This window comes from Vicugna pacos, chromosome 26 (assembly GCF_048564905.1).
Source record: "Vicugna pacos chromosome 26, VicPac4, whole genome shotgun sequence".
Lineage (NCBI taxonomy): Eukaryota > Metazoa > Chordata > Mammalia > Artiodactyla > Camelidae > Vicugna > Vicugna pacos.
In genome coordinates this window covers 16,881,776-16,898,416 of record NC_133012.1, presented here as the reverse complement: position 1 = coordinate 16,898,416, position 16,641 = coordinate 16,881,776, and positions in this window count along the sequence as shown.

Below are 16,641 nucleotides of genomic sequence, written 5' to 3'. Positions count from 1 at the left end.
ATGAAGAGGAAGAGGTTTGGGTCCCTATCTGCTCCAGGTGCACTAAGACTTCCATTTGCCAAAGAAGATGACTTACAGATGAGAAACGATGGTACAGAGACCTGAACAGAAATGTAGGAGGAACTTTAATTGCCATGAATTTGGCAAGGGTTAAACTGGACTTAAAGTTACTGGACTCTTGACAATGCAATAACTGTCATCCATCTTTTATATCTGCCACTACCACAAGGTCCAAATAACTCAGTGCTAATAATGCCGTGACTAGTGACTGCCAAGGGGGCCTTTAAGAGCACCACTTCCCATTCTCCTGACTTGCCTCACTTTTCTCCTAGGACTTCCAAGGGCTTCCAGCATCACAGATACCACTCCCTAGTTTCCTAACACCCAAGCCTAATTCCTCATTTTCTAGAAAGCATCAAGCTTGGTTGTGTATCTAACTTTTAAGAAATCAGACCTAATAGTATGGAGATTCCTCAAAAGACTAGGAATAGACTTACCATATGACCCAGGAATCCCACTCCTGGGCTTGCATCCAGAAGGAACTCTACTTTAAAATGATACCTGCACCCCAATGCTCATAGCAGCACTATTTACAATAGCCAAGACATGGAAACAGCCTAAATGTTCATCAATAGATGACTGGATAAAGAAGATGTGGTATATTTATACAATGGAATACTATTCAGCCATAAAAATCGACAACATAACGCCATTTACAGCAACATGGATGTCCCCGGAGAATGTCATTCTAAGTAAAGTAAGCCAGAAAGAGAAAGAAAAATACCATATGAGATCGCTCATATGTGGAATCTAAAAAATAAAAACAAAACATAAATATAAAACAGAAACAGACTCATAGACATAGAATACAAACTTGAGGTTGCCAAGGGCATGGGGGGTGGGAAGGAACAGACTGGGATTTCAAAATGTAGAATAGATAAACAAGATTATACTGTATAGCACAGGGAAATACATACAAGATCTTATGGTAGCTCACAGCAAAAAAAAAATGTGACAATGAATATATGTATGTTCATATATAACTGAAAAATTGTGCTCTACACTGGAATTTGACACAATATTGTAAAATATAACTCAATCAAAAATGTTTAAAAAAAATAAAAGAAGTCAGATCTCACAGTAAGGCTTGATGAGAAATCAGGGGCAGGGAAGAGAGAAGCAGGGAAAGAAGACACTGCACTGCATTTATACACATGACCACATTTAATTCATACAACAACCCTACAAGGTATGTGGTGTTGTACCCGAAAACTGAGGCTCAGGACTTTAAATAACCTGTTCAAGACTTCACATCTCTACTGAAAATAGAGCCTGGATTCTGAATAGTTACAAGACTTCAAAGTCCATGTTAGTTCCACTATGTGTGACCCTAACACACATCTTAAACCAGTAAGACTGACTTCATCACAGGCCTTATCACTAGCTCTGAAGACCAATTCAATAGAAGAATCTTCAGAATGTTTTATGAGCAATGGTAGCATCATGGGAATAAGTTGATAAATTTCCAGGATTACTACTTGAGACTCATTTGAGTTTCTTCTCTATATACAAAGTCAGAGTAAGAAAAAGAATCTAAAAAGAAAAAAAAAAATCTAAAGAAGGGGTGGTGAGGGGTGGATGGGGCAGACAGGGTTAAGTCTAACAGAAGTCAACCCAAACAGATAATTCGGGGGTTTTCCTTACTTTTTTCCAGACAAATCCAATAAATGTCTGTATTTGTTATCTAAAATCAGTTTGAAAAGTTGCCCCCTCCCACCTTAAACGACTTTATAGAAAGCACATTGTTCAACTTTAGTTCCTACAGCCAACTTATTTCTTTCAATGTGTTTATATAATATCATTCAAAGCAAGTGTTTTTATATTATTCTTGGCAACCATAAGCAGAATGTCAACAATGCTCAACATATTAGTTCTGTTAGACAGAAAACACCATGAAACTCTAAAGACCTTGATTATTGGGGCAATGCAAAATTCATGCCCTGCTCTGGTGGAGCAAAGCTTTGGCAGCATTAGTGAGATGACTTCAAAGTGTACCACTGAAGTTTCCAACCTGCTGTTTCAGATAAATGGTTTTCATTTTACTGTTTGCTTGTGTTTGATACTGGATTGATTCAAGTTGTTTATAATGCCTTGAAGGCAAAGAATGTTATAGTGTCCTCACAACTCACTATTGCTTTTCTAAAGAAGGTTCTTGTCATCATATCCAAGACGGCAACAGAAAACATTCCACTGCTTATCATATATTAATTTTGCTCTGGAAAAAGTAAATATAACTACAAGAAACACTCAGTGAAGCTTTCATGTTGACACTTCTGTGTATTTGCTAACCTGTGGGTAGACTGCAGTAAGATCTCTTTTAATCCATGATTCTAAGTTTCAGACAATAGCAACACACGTATCAAAATATCTATTCTCACCTTGGAGCTGAGTATTCTAATAAGAATCCTATTTTCTCCAAAGATATTGTTATGGCCTGAATGTTTGCGTCCCTCGGCTCCACCAAAATTCGTATGTTGAAAACCTAATCCCTAACATGATGGCACTTTGAGGTGGGGCCTTTGAAACGTGGAGCCCTCATGAATGGAATTAGTGCCCTTATGAAGGAAGCCCCACACAAGTTTCTCACCCCTCCCACAATGTGAGGTTACAGTGAGATGACTTCTGTGAGGAATCAGGTCCCCCACCAGACACTGAATCTGCCAGAACCATGATCTTGGACTTCCCAGCCTCCAGAAATGTGAGAAATAAATATTTGGTTATAAGCCACCCAATTTATGGTATTTCTGTTATAGTAGCCCAAACAGATTAAGACAAGTATCAAGAAAAATATCTTGACATCTTAAAATATAGATTATTGGAAAGTAACTCCTTCTATTCTTCACATAAACAAGTAGAATTTTTTGAAGTAAAATTTATCTCTTATACCATCACCCTATCTTTATCCAGAGTTAATAGAAAAGTTGTGGCACAGTGAATGAAGTTTGTGGCTGTGATGATTTAGATTTAGACATCTAAATCTATTGTTTCACACAAATCAGAATATCAATCATAGAAGTCTCACATGGAAAGACCACTTCTGAAGGTACGTTCTAGATTGCAAATTCCAACTTTCTTATCACTGTGCCCAAACGAGGAAAGCTACACTGCCCACACCAAGAAATTTTCTTCTAAAAGTAAAGGCCTCACAGGTCCCTCCAACCCCCTTAAAAAAAGAAAAAAAACCCCAGACAATTGAGAGCATTAGCCCCTTTCTCCCTTCAAATTGATTTATATGAAATAAAAGGTCAAAAATCAGAGAAGTAAACACTAGGAACCTACATATCCGATATCTAGCACTGTGCAAACAGAGTAGAAGGGTTACAGAACTAAGAGGGGAAAATGGTTTCTCTGCTTCAGTTTATAATCTAGAGTCAGAAACTAACACAAAATTTTTGAGAATATTTCAAAGAAAGAGCAAAAACAAGCATGAGAGAAAAGATGAGAAACCAGAATGTGGGCAAGTATTTCAATGTAGACAAAGCAATTCTGCCTTGGGAGATCTCTGGAGCTTTTCAGTTCCCTCCAGAAGCTCTACCACATGGCCCTTTCCCATCACTGGGGAACCCCACATGTCACATCAGTTTCTTTTACCAAACTCCTCCACTTAATTCATTTAAACAAATACATTTATGTGTATATACACATTATATATATATGTGTGTGTATGTGTATACAGATAGATATAGATATGATTCTCACTATGAGCTGTGCATTGTTATAAGCAATGAAACTGTAGCAATGACATAAAATAAAAATATCTACCCTCATCCAGATTACATTCTAGTAGATGAAGACAGACCACCAACAAAATAAATACATAAAATACATAATATTCTAGAAGATGATAACGTGTACAGAGAAAAATTCAGCAAGGAAGAGAGATTAGTAATGCTGACAGTTAGTAGGTACAAGGTCAAATAGGATGGTTGAGGAGGATGTAGTATACAAAATAATGGCCTCCAAACATGCCCATGTCCTTATATGGCAAAAGGGACTTTGTAGATGTGATTAAGTAAAGGCTCATGAGATGGGGAGGGTATCATGCGTTATCCAGGTGGACCCAAAGTAATCCCAAGGGTCCTTATAAGGCAAAGAGTCAGGTAGGAGAGTCAGAGGCAGGAGATACGAAGACAGAGGTTGGAATGATACAATTGCTGGCCGGAAGGAAGGCCATGAGATACAGAATGTGAGCATCCTCTAGAACCTGGGAAAGGTAAAGAAACAGGATTCTTGCAGAGAGAGAATGTCTGTTCTTCTAAGCCACTGAGTTTGTGCTGATTGATTACAGCAGTAGTAAGAAATATAGTATATTGTATATAGCATGGATGATCTCACTGAGAGGATGGCATTTGAGCAAAGACTCAAAGGAGGTGAGGAACCAGGTCTGCAGATATCTGGGGGAAGAGTAAATTCAGGAAAAAGGCAAATAGCAGGGCAAATGTCCTGACTGAACAAAAACATGCCTCTCCATGTGGAGAAGCAAAGCAACACTGGGAGGGAGGTGAACAGGAGGAAGTGGGTCAGAGAGTGGGGTGGGTCAGCGCATTGAGGGCTTTATTGGACATTGTAGGCATTTTAGCTTATTCTCAATGAGACAGGGAGTATAGGAGGAGCTATGAATATTTACAGGAATTCTGAATATTTACAAGAAAAATAAAAGTGGTGTGCTGGTAAAACACTGAGGGTGGAGTCGGGCACTGAAGCTTGAATTTCCATGGTGTAAATATTCCCACAGTGGTCGATTTCAAGCTACCAAGAGTTTAACAACCAGCTCACAAAATTTCTGAATATTTAATTATCAGCCCCAGCAGGGCATTGCACATTTGATCCCCATCTACCAATTCCACACTATATTCCATTGGCCAAGCAGTTTAGTAGTCAACTGGTGGCAAAATATATAAGAAAAGCCTTGATAAGAATCAATGAGAAGATACTTGAGTTTGACAGATGTGAGAATCTGGAATCTAATTTCTCTTCACCTGCTTGCCTAGTGATTAAAAGAAGTTTAAGTTAAAAAGAAGCACTCTTTTCATATTCTTTATCACTGTAGGTTATTATAAGATATTAAATATAGTTCCCTGTGCTATAGAGTAGGTCCTTGTTGTTTATCTATTTTATATATAGTAATGTGTATATTGTAATCCCAAACTCCTAGTTTATCCCTCTCCTCCCCTTTCCCCCTTTGGTAATCGTATGTTTGTTTTCTATGTCTGTGAGTCTGTGTCTATTTTATAGATAAGTTCACTTGTGTCTTTTTTAAAATTCCACATATAAGTGATATCATACAATATTTGTCTTTCTCTGTCTGACTTCATTTAGTACGATAATCTCTAGGTCTATCCATGTTGCAGCAAATGGCATTATTTCATTCTTTTTTATAGCTGAGTAGTATTCCATTGTATATATATACCACAACTTCTTTATCCAATCATCTGTTGATGGGACATTTAGGTTGCTTCCATGTCTTGGCTATTGTAAATAGTGCTTCACTTAGCATATGTTTTCAAGGTTCATCCATGTTGTAGTGAGTATCAGAATGTCATTCCTTTTTATGGCTGAATAAATTCCATTATATGTATATACCACTTTTTGTTTACTCCTTTATCTATCAATGGACTTTTGTGTTATTTCCACCTTTTGAATATTGTGTATAATACAACTATGAACGTGGATGTACAAGTATCTCTTTGAATCCCTGCTTTCAATTATTTTGGTTATATTACCAACTATGAGTGGAATCACTGGCTCATATGGCAATTCTATGTTTAAATTTTTGAGGAATGGCATACTGTTTTCCACAGCAGCTGCACCACTTTACATTCCCACCAGCCACGCATGAGGGTCCCAGGTTTGCCACATCCTTGCCAACACATGTTATTTTCCATTTTTTTTAATAATAGCCATCCTAACGAGTGTACAACATGTTTTTTTTAATTCCACTTCTATGATTTTAATGTGTAACCGGGGGGAAAAATCATGTATCTGAAGCTCAGTTTTTTTATTTGGGTAAAATGGAACAAAGAACCCCTCTCTCAAAGGGTGGATGTGATGAGTACCCCATAGAAAGCAATGAACAAATGTTTGTCTCTCTCTCATTCTCTTAGATTTCTACTAAACTTCCTCCCTCGATGTCCAGAAATACTCTGTGAAGTTTTAAACTATGAAGACTTGACATAGCGCTGATTTTAATTTCTTTCTTTACCTATAGATCACGCAACAGGTGTCAAATGTGTCCTTCATTAAGTCTAAATAGCACTACACTTGCACCCAGATTTCCTCTCAAATTAAGTACTCATCAGCTCTACTATTAAACAAGGAGCAGCTGTAACGCTCAAGGATCACGTGGGATTATACTTTAAAATGACAGCTCTGGCAGCACTTTTAGTTTGTTGAATAACTCCAGCAAATTGTCTAGTTAAATTAATAAAATACTTTTGGCACCATAAAATCCTGAAATACTTGGCAATAGAAGCAACAAAATATTTCACAAGTAAAGCATACACATATGACACCTTAGAAATGCTTTCAGAGGTAAGTAACGAAGGTGTTTACTTTTAATTAGTGTGTTTTCTTTCATCACTCAGTCACAAACCATAGCTTAGTTTATTGATTGAAGACTCATTGCATGTCCTTTGTAAAGTGCTAGAGATCTGCAATAATGTTATTTCGAGGCTTCTGACAGAATTTATAGAAGGTTCCAGGAACTACAAACCAATCAGTCAACAATGCAACATCCAGTGTTTGCAACAAAACACTGAACAATTGACTTGCAAGACAACTAGAATCAAACTACATTAAATAATAGGTGTTCTAGCCAGATTTCCTACAATGCATAACCATGGATCAATGAAATATTGGAAAATCCAAAGTGATTGGGACTCACCACTGCTGTGCATTTATCCTATGGTGTCATAATGTGGCAAATCAAAACAAAACAACTACATAAAGTGGTTTTTTGGAGTAGACTCTGTTACTGTTAAATCTGTTAAAGCAAACAAAACTTCTTGCAATTTTCTATTTGCTCAAATCAAATCAAACTAGTCATAGATTTCACATGCTCCTCTGTGGAATCCAAAACTTTTGAAAGGTCAGCCTTAGGTAAAATTCTAAAGTCAACAGCTTCTGATTGACCCCAAAAATAAAAATATTCCTGCAATCCCATTGGACTTAAAAATAGGAAGGCTACTGGAGACTTTGATGGGCTCAGCTGTGTTCACCCAAAATTCACATGTTGAAGTCCCAACCCTCAGAATGTGAGTATATTTGGAGACTGGGACTTTTAAAAGGTAATTAAGGCTAAATGAGGTCATGCAGGTAGACCCTAATTAATATGACTGGTGTCCTTATAAGAAGAGGAGATTAGGACACAAAGAGAGGGGTGACCACATGAGGACACAGCGAGAAGATGCCTCAGAAGAAACCAAACTTGCCAACTTCTTGAGTTTGGGTTTCCAGCCTCCAGAACTGTGAGAAAATAAATTTCTGTTGTTTACACCAGCTGGTCTATGATACTATGTTATGGCTGCCCTAACAAGCTAATGCAGCCACCCTAGCAAAAGTGGTTTAACGGACTTGGTAAAAGTGAGAGCCAGCTGGCCAAGGTAAAGAGTGAAATTGAGGAAGAGGAGCTAGCAAACATGGAATATTCTGGAGGAAAATCTGGCCATGAAGGGAGAGAAGAGATGCCCTGGTAGCTAGAAAGGCATACAAAGTCAAGGGAAGGGGTCTCTCTAAGGTGGAAGACAGAATTTTTTAAAGAAAAGATTTATATTAAATGCTGACAGAAAACATCAAGGAGAGAGACTGAAGATGCAGGTGAGAAATGGAAAAGTGATGAACAGAATCCCTGAAAAGCCAGGAAAAGAAGAGACATAGGGACCCTGTAGAAATCCTGTAGAGGACCCTTTTACCAGAAGGGGAGTTATTTCCTCTATGGTCGCAGGAATGCAGAAGCTTATAAATTACAGGCAACGTTGTATCTAATCGTAGAGCTTTATGCTTTTCGATAAACTTGGTTTTCCATGATCTAGTACAGCCACCCTATGAATTAAGTGAGGCAGACAAAGTTATCTATGTTTTACATACGAAGAAAGAAGGGGCAAAAAGATGAAGTGGTTTGCCTGAGGTCACACAGTGGGCTAGTCCCACTGTCAGCTTTAGATAACAAGGCTCCTGGCATTATTTCACGCTGAAATGCAGACTGAATTAGATACATCAGTTATTCTAGTTTTAAATCTTGTAAACTAGAAAATTCTTAGTAAGATTTTTATTCATCAACAAAGTACAACAAATCAGGGGGTCGGCGCCTCAAAATGTTTTGTCACACAAATTACCAGAAGCAAGGAGAGGTTCCCTTTTCTGCTTATTTGCAAGAATTAAATAGCTCTGGATCAAACAGTTAGAGAAAACTCAAACAAAGGAAGGTTATTTTGAAGGGGTGAAATTAAACCTCGCACAATAGGTGAGTGAAGTTCTAATTACTTGAAAGATGATGAAGTTCAAGATGAAAGGATTTCACTTTCAGCGATCTGAGATTTGGCAGGGAAAGGGAGAAAACACAAATGACCCAAAATCAGAAGCCTTTTGGGGGAGGGAGAGAATATAAGAAACATCAATTAGAAAAGCTTTTCAAATTCAAACGGACTACTAAAACTATCAAATCCCTAGGACTAAACTCCAACTGGAGCAAAACTCTGAAGGAAATGATCTCCCACTCCCATGAGATAGCAAACATGATTTAGGTAAAAAGCTTTTAGCTTTATGGCTGGGGAGGTAGCAATAAAGAAAATGAACTTCCTGCCGGTGATTCTTTTTCAAACCCTGCCAATTCCTGTGCTTGGGGAAACTGTAAAGAATGTCCAGCCTCACGTCATAAGAATTGCCACATATCTCAAGCTTACCTGCATTCAAGCATCGGAACAACCATAAGCTTGTTTCTAGCCCAGCCTGGAGTTGAGAGGAACAGGAGACCCTTGGCTGTTCTCGCCCCTCAACTACACCATCTGTGTGTCAGCACAAGAGGGCCATCGGCAGTAGGTTCTAGAGAGATACGGACTGCTGAAGTACACCGCTGATGAAAAGCAGAATCTTTTCTCTTTGGCAGCAATACCAATACCATGAAGCACGTCTCTTTTGGAGCTTTCCAAACCACTTCAAAAGCAAGTTTGCTGGTGTAGATCAAGAAAGCCGGGCAAACTGCCCCCAACTGCATGGCTACGAGCCCAGATATTGATGAGGGAAGGCAGCTTGGGACCCATGCTCAGACCGTGGAGCGGTCCTTCTCAGAGCTCTGTTAACTCCAACAGGCGTGGGCAGCATCCGAAGAAAGCAGAGCTGGGTTTTGTGATCTTCTGCCAACTCAGAGGGGGCCAGTTCCCTGGACTCCTGGTGCCACCCTCCTCCATCCCCTGCCCAGGTTCACTGTTCCCAGACTTCTCTTTTGTCCCCATCAAAACTGAGTAGTCCTGTGTCTGTTTGCCTTTGGACCATACAAACTAACTTGAGTAAATCTGTCAAGTGAATGTTCACTCATGGTTTAGTGAACACTGCACACAGATGGGTTTGCTAGATTTCCAAACTCAGTTCTGCCTTCTTCAGATTGAACCAAGGCCTGTTTAGGATGAACAAAACTCTGAGACCTAAGCATGAGCTCTGAATCAGCTTTTTATCTCTCTCAGTCCTTTTTTTTTTAACTTTTCATAGAAATTTTCCTCAATTTAACCCAAAAGACTCACATGACATTTGAAAAACCAATAGGACAGAGAATTTGGAGGCAGTATTTCACAGCCCCACAAATTACATGAAGTTTCTCAACAAAACCCTCCCCTGCACCTCTCCCCCAAATCCCAAATCTGCACTTTCAGCCACAAAGCTTAAAGTAGCAGCTCCTCCCTGTGAAACCTACAGTTGAAGATTAATTCCTAAAGACTAATGACTTTGAGGAATCAAAGAAAGAACACTCTAGTGAAGAGACCGCAGAAATGTGGTGGTCCAGAGTTTGAACTGCTGCAAATCTCAGCGCCATCTCTTTCTAGCTGCAAGATTCTTAGTCTCACTGACCCTCAGGGGTTTGTTTATTTTTAATTGAAATATAGTTGATTTACAATGTTGTTAGATTGTGGTGTATAGAAAAGTGATTCATTTATACGTATATATTCTTTTTCATATTCTTTTTCACTGTAGGTTATTACAAGATGTTGACTATAGTTCCCTGTGCTATACAGTAGGACCTTGTTTATCTATTTTATATATAGTAGTTTGTATCTGCTAATCCCAAACTTCTAATTTATCCCTCCCACCCCCCTTTTATATAAGTTTGTTTTCTATATCTGTGAGTCTGCTTCTGTTTTATAAGTAAGTTCAGTTGTATCATATTTTAGATTCCACATGTAAGTGATATTATATTTGTTTTTCTCTGTCTGACTTACTTTATGTAGTATGATAATCTCTAGGTCCATCTGACCATCGGTTTTATCAACTCTAAAATGGGAGTATTATTGCAAAGGTTGAATGTGAAGACATTCAAAATTATTTAATACATCCAGTGCTTCACATAGTGCTGAGCACAAAGCAGTACTCAATAAATATTAATAGCTTTCTATGTTCACGTCTCCAAATAGTGGAATTTTGATTGAGACAAGAGATAGTTCCCAGCAGTCCTAAGAGTAGTGGTCAAATTTACTTCTAACCACTCAGGAAGTTTGCCTCAGACCAAAACATCACTTTTATGCAAGTCTGGAACTTGATTAATATGGGGGAAAACAAGGTCCCTAAGAAGACAATAAAGGATTTACCTCATAACATAATTCTCTCACTATACTTCTTTGCTGAGTCTCCACTTAGATTTCAATTCCACAGGGGAAATGCAATTTGCTATAATGGAAGTGATTAAGATGGTGTTTGGCCAGGGGAAAAAAAAATCTCACAATGTCCCTAAGAAAGATATATATGTACAGACAACAAAGCACAGGAAAATAACACTTTATTACTACCTGGAGATTTTCCCCAAACACAGAGAGAGGTCTACTGAGCTGAGCTTAAAGCAGGAAAGGACTCTGTTACTAACTCGGTCTAATGCCAAAGCAAGCCAGAGACCCCTCCCGCCTACTTCTCCCGAAGCCCTGACCCAAGTCTTAGATCTGGCCACTGCCTTCTAAGGGATAGAACCCTTGTCTGGAGAGGAGGACCAGGGAAGCAGCCAGAAAGAGCGCGGGCTCAAGGATGCCAGGGAAGCTTGTCTAGGATTTGTCTTATGTTTTATTTGGTTTTGGTTGTGGGTTTGGTGGAAGAGAACAGATATCCTCTGCTGTCAAAGAATTAGAATGCAGGCATGTCTTACCCAGCATTTGGGGGAACAAAGGTGGTTCCAAAAAAAGAAATGATTAGACTTTCTCCCAAAAGGAGTAGTCACAAACCACCTTAGCTCTCTAGCTTGCCCATAAATCTTAACCTAGAGTTAGGAAAGTTCTACCTCTAGCTGAGGCTCATAAGAGATCCCGAAACTTGACCAGCCATAGAAGTCCATCTCCTTGGAGATGAAGTAAAAGGGAAGGTATGATACAAGCTGTGGGCTCTCTGTCCTCCACAGGCTAACAGAAATGTCTCTACTTCTTACAGAGCTGGTATACGGAGAGCCTTCAGATGATGCTTACCCACTGACAATACCATAGAACTCTTCCTCATCTCACCAAAACATTAAAGGTTTTAAAGAATTTTTTTGTCTGCATTATGGTGCCCTTTACACAGATTAATAAAGCTGCTACTTGGAAAGAAGTCAGATTTCAAAAGAAAGAATGTTAGCATTCTCAGGAGCTTAAAAAGCATTGTAGGAGAGCAGTAAACAGGTCCCGGATTTGGGTAGACTTAGATTCAAACCCCAGCTATATCACTTATAATTCTGTGACCTTGGGCAAGTCTCTCAAATTTAGTACCTCAGCAAAATTCAAACAGTTAAGAGTAGCCAACAATAGGGTTTTGTGTGCGTTTGTTCATAAATTCTACTGTATGATTTCAAAGCACATGCTTTTACCTGCAATGTTATAAAGCCTCCTACTGTAGATTAAGCTGTTTAAAGTCTTCTGTATGTAATTGTGTAAAAATTCTGTAATAGGGTAAGAAGGAATAAATCTTCAGAGAATAATCAAGTATGCTTTGTTTTTAACAAACGTCTGTTGGGCCTCTGAGACTACTTAATCCTGCCCATCAGACTAAGGTCTCAGATTCAGCTGCAAAGTCGAGATTCTGGTGTCAGCTCTGCCCTCAGGATGTACATTAACGCCCTGCTTAGCTTTGAGCACTGAACACTGAACATTTGGCCATTACCCCTGGCCAGTGGCTTCTCTCCTTGTTCCAATGCCAGTCAGCCTGACTCCCAGTCAGCCTTGGTCTTCACTGAATACCAGGCCTGCTGGGGCCACCAAAGACAGTCAAAGTCAGTACATGATCTGCTGGCTCCCAATCTAGGGTTTTCCCTCAACTCTATCAGTATGCATATTAAACAACCAGGCTTGCTTTATTTTTCATTTTCTCATTTTGCCACTTCTTAGAATTCTCCTCTTCAAGATTCCTGACCTCCCAACATTCCATAATCCTTTTGAAAGGGTCACAGCAAATATGCTGCATGCCCAGTGCAAACAGAAGCTGATTTCATTTTTCCATCATCTAAAAGCACATAAGGTAATTTCTAAACCAGCAGTAAAATCTATTTATAAAGAATGCTGATTTGTTTTCTGCACTTTCCAGCACAGAGGGTTCAATTTACTTCCTTACCATAAAAAGAACCATTACTTTTTTTTAAACAATCATAGTTAGTACATTTTAGAAATGTTTTAATTTCAAAAAAAGAACACAACTTGCAAATTACAGTGTAAATAGCTTTCTTAAAATGGTCCCATTTCAGACCCAGTTTGCTGATTAATGATTTCACTATGCTTCAAGGCAGATGATTTCACAGTCATTGGATATATAATATAATGATATTTTTATGAAACCATCAGTATCACTAAAAAATATAATTATTATAAATGAAATCATAAAGAAAGAAGAAAAATCTTCACTCTGACAGTGCCAAACTTTGAACTCATTGCTAAAAGTTATGTTTTTCAAGAAAAACTCTACACAGTTCTTCTATGGGACAAACCTAATTGCACCCTGAAAACTTAATAATTATGGAATAAGAACTATGATAATTTTTTAAGAGTACCTTGTGTTCTTGGAATAAGCTGCCCTGTGTTATTAGAAGGGAAACAGCAGCACCTTGTGGACAACCAAGAAAGTGGATACATTTTGCTCAAGTATCAGGTTATATTAAAAATACCATTTTTTTTAGGTTTGTTGTAGCCCTTTCTACAAGAGACATAGTGTCATATTTGTATTTAAAGGACAGAATAGCATTGCTTATAGAGATCTATAAATAATCCCAAAATGTATTCAGGGAGACAAATCATCTAAATATAGCTACAAGAATGCTTATCAAATTCCAAATTCAGGTGGGGAAAAAATGAGACAGAAGACTTCTTTGAATGTACCAAAAACTTAGAAGACAGACAAAAAACGTCTTTAATTAGGCAGTATCAATGATATCTATTCACATAATTCCTAATTTATGGCAATATAATAATCTAAAAGTAAATTCCAGCAACAAGAGCAGAAAGGAAAAGAAAGAAGAGCACGACCTTTATCTCCACACTCCCAAACCCCTCACCTCCCAAAACAGCTGCTTTCTCACCTGCACTTACCCTCTACCCTGTGCACATGTGACCCTGGGAGGTCTTGAGTTCCTTTCAGGAAGGCTGCAAGGTCAAAACCCTTTCCGTAATAATACTTAGGTGTTATTTCCTTCTCCCACCCCTATTCTCTCCTGAGTATACACTGGAAGCTACCTGGCCAGCATGTGATATCACAAGAAATTGAACGTGGAAGCAAATAAGAGACCAAGATCTCTTTTATTAAGCCAGACACTAAAGACATATGCAAAAATATAAAATGATGCCACTCTTCTCATCATCAGTTTTAATAAAGTATGTTATTTACATGAACACAATAGGTCTATTTTCTAATAATTTGTTAAAATTTCTCAGTTTTAATTTTTAATATGGTAAATATAGATGGGTATAATCCACATAAGCAAAAGCTCTTTAGGGCCCTCAATAATTTTTAAGAGTATAAGTGAGTCCTGACACCAAAGTTTGAGAACTGATGCTCTGAAGCATACTCTCTGAAGTAGCTTCCACCCACTCTATTTCTTAAAGACAATGCTTGATCAATGATCTCCTATTCTCCTCATCCAACCTGTGTTGCAAAATCGAGAAGCTATTTCCCTACTCTAGGACTCCTTCGTAGGGGTAAGTTCTCCAGATTGTGGGCATGATTTATTAACATCTTTTATGAAGAGTTCCCTTCATGTCATTAGCCTATTTGAAACTACTTCCTTCACATCCCCTCTCTCTAAGACATTTTTGTAAATGTTCTCTTTTCAGGCACAAGTAAATAGGGCTTTGCTTGGAAATGTGCCAGTAGGAAAAGAAAAAGAAAAAGAAAATGCTTTGAGGCTTTGATAAGTGAGAAAATGATAGAATGTGATAGAATGTCATATATCCCAACTGAAGTCCTGTCATCTTGTACTCTATGTGATATATGTTCTGTGTATATTCGTCAATGTAACATGCTGCAGTGGTAAATCCATAGAGTACAGTCCAGAATGTCCCAGTTTAGGTCCTTAGAAGATATGCTCATGATAGACTTCATAACACTCCTGAAACGTTAAGTATTTCTCTTGGCAATGATTTAAGACTCAAACATAAGACCTGAAAACATAAAACTCCTAAAAGAAAACAGAGAGAAAAAGTTTCTAGACATTCATCTTGGTGATAATTTTTTGGATATGACACCAAAAGCACAAGCGACAAAAGCAAAATACCTAAATGGGACTACAACAAACTAAAAAGCTTCTGCACAGCAAAAGACACAATCAATAAAATTAAAAGGCAATCTATAGAGTTGGAGACAATATTTGCAAATCATATATCTGATAAGGGATTAATATTCCAAGTATATAAGAAACTCATTCAATAGCCAAAAAAAAAAACCCCACAAATAATTAAAAATAAACAAAGGAAATGAATGGATATTCTTCCAAAGGAGACATATAAATGGCTAACAGGTACATGAAATGATGCTCAATGTCACTAACCATCAGGGAAACGAAAATCAAAACCACAATGAGATGGGGGGAGGGTATAGCTCAGTAGTAGAGTGCACACTTAGCATGCATGAGGTCCTGGGTTCAATCCCCAGCATCTTCATTAAAATAAACAAATAAACCTAATTCCCACCCCACCCCCCAAAAAAACCACAATGCAGTATCACCTCACACCTGTTAGAATGACGATTATCAAGAAGACAAGATAAGGATATGGAGAAAAGGGAACCCTTGTAGCTGAAAAAAAACATAGTTATTGAGAGGTTAAATAACTGATAAAGTCATCTAACTTATAAAGACAGCAAGGTCTGTCCACCCAAGCAGTCTCTCTCCAGAAGCTCCACCCTTAACTATATGCTATACTGCCTCTCACTGCACGTGACTTAGATAAAGGCCCTTAAGATCAGGCCCTGGGTGGAAGCATCTTTTGTATCCTCTTATCACCAAGCATGGTATCTTTGCTGAGATGTCTGATAAATAAGAAACTGACTTCCCAAGGCCTGCTATTCTTTACCCACCCAATTTTCTCCTTCTTTTTTTCTACCACAACCCCTTCCATCTAGTCGTCACACTCTAACTGTTCCACTGTTTATTATCCCACACCAGGCTTCAGAATCTTAATAATAATTTAGCAGACACTTACACAGGGTCTACTGTGAAGCAGGCATTAGGTAAGATGTAGGTGAAATAAGCTATGGTTCCTGCCCTTAAAAAGCACACAATTAAGCAATAGGACGAGAAATGAAGGATAGTTGGGGAAATACAGGAAGTCATTCAAAGATGGCTTTTTGGAGGAAGTGAGGCCTGAGTTTGTCTCAAAGGCTGAAAAATGGGGGCCACATGAAGAGGGTAGATAAGAAGACAGGGAAGCATTTTAGGCAGCAGAAACAAACACAGAGCATTCAAACATTTCCAGTCATCTTGTGTGACTGAAACAGGTGGCAAGGGTTCAGTGGTGAAGAATCAGAGGACAGTCATCAGTCGATTAAGTTATATTAGGATGTTTCCTCCCGAAGGCAAAAAGCAGCATTTAATAGATTTTTGGTAAAAGGGAACAATGATCAGCCATTTTTTAGAACGATCACTCAGCACTATAGAAGATGGTTTGGAAGGGGTATAGAATGGAATCAGTGAGGTGGGTTATAAAACTATTGAAGAGACTGGAGCAGGCAGGAGAGATATTCAGGTGACTGAAGCTGTCAAAATCCCTCTCAAGATCCACCCTGTACAGAAAGACCTCTCTACAATAGTTTTCACTACCACCCTCCCACCCCAACTCCACTCAAATTCCTACAGGACTAGTGAAATCTGCCCAGATGCTGATACGTCATTGTCTTTTATTATTATTCCCTATTTGATGCTGTAATAGGGAAGAACAAATC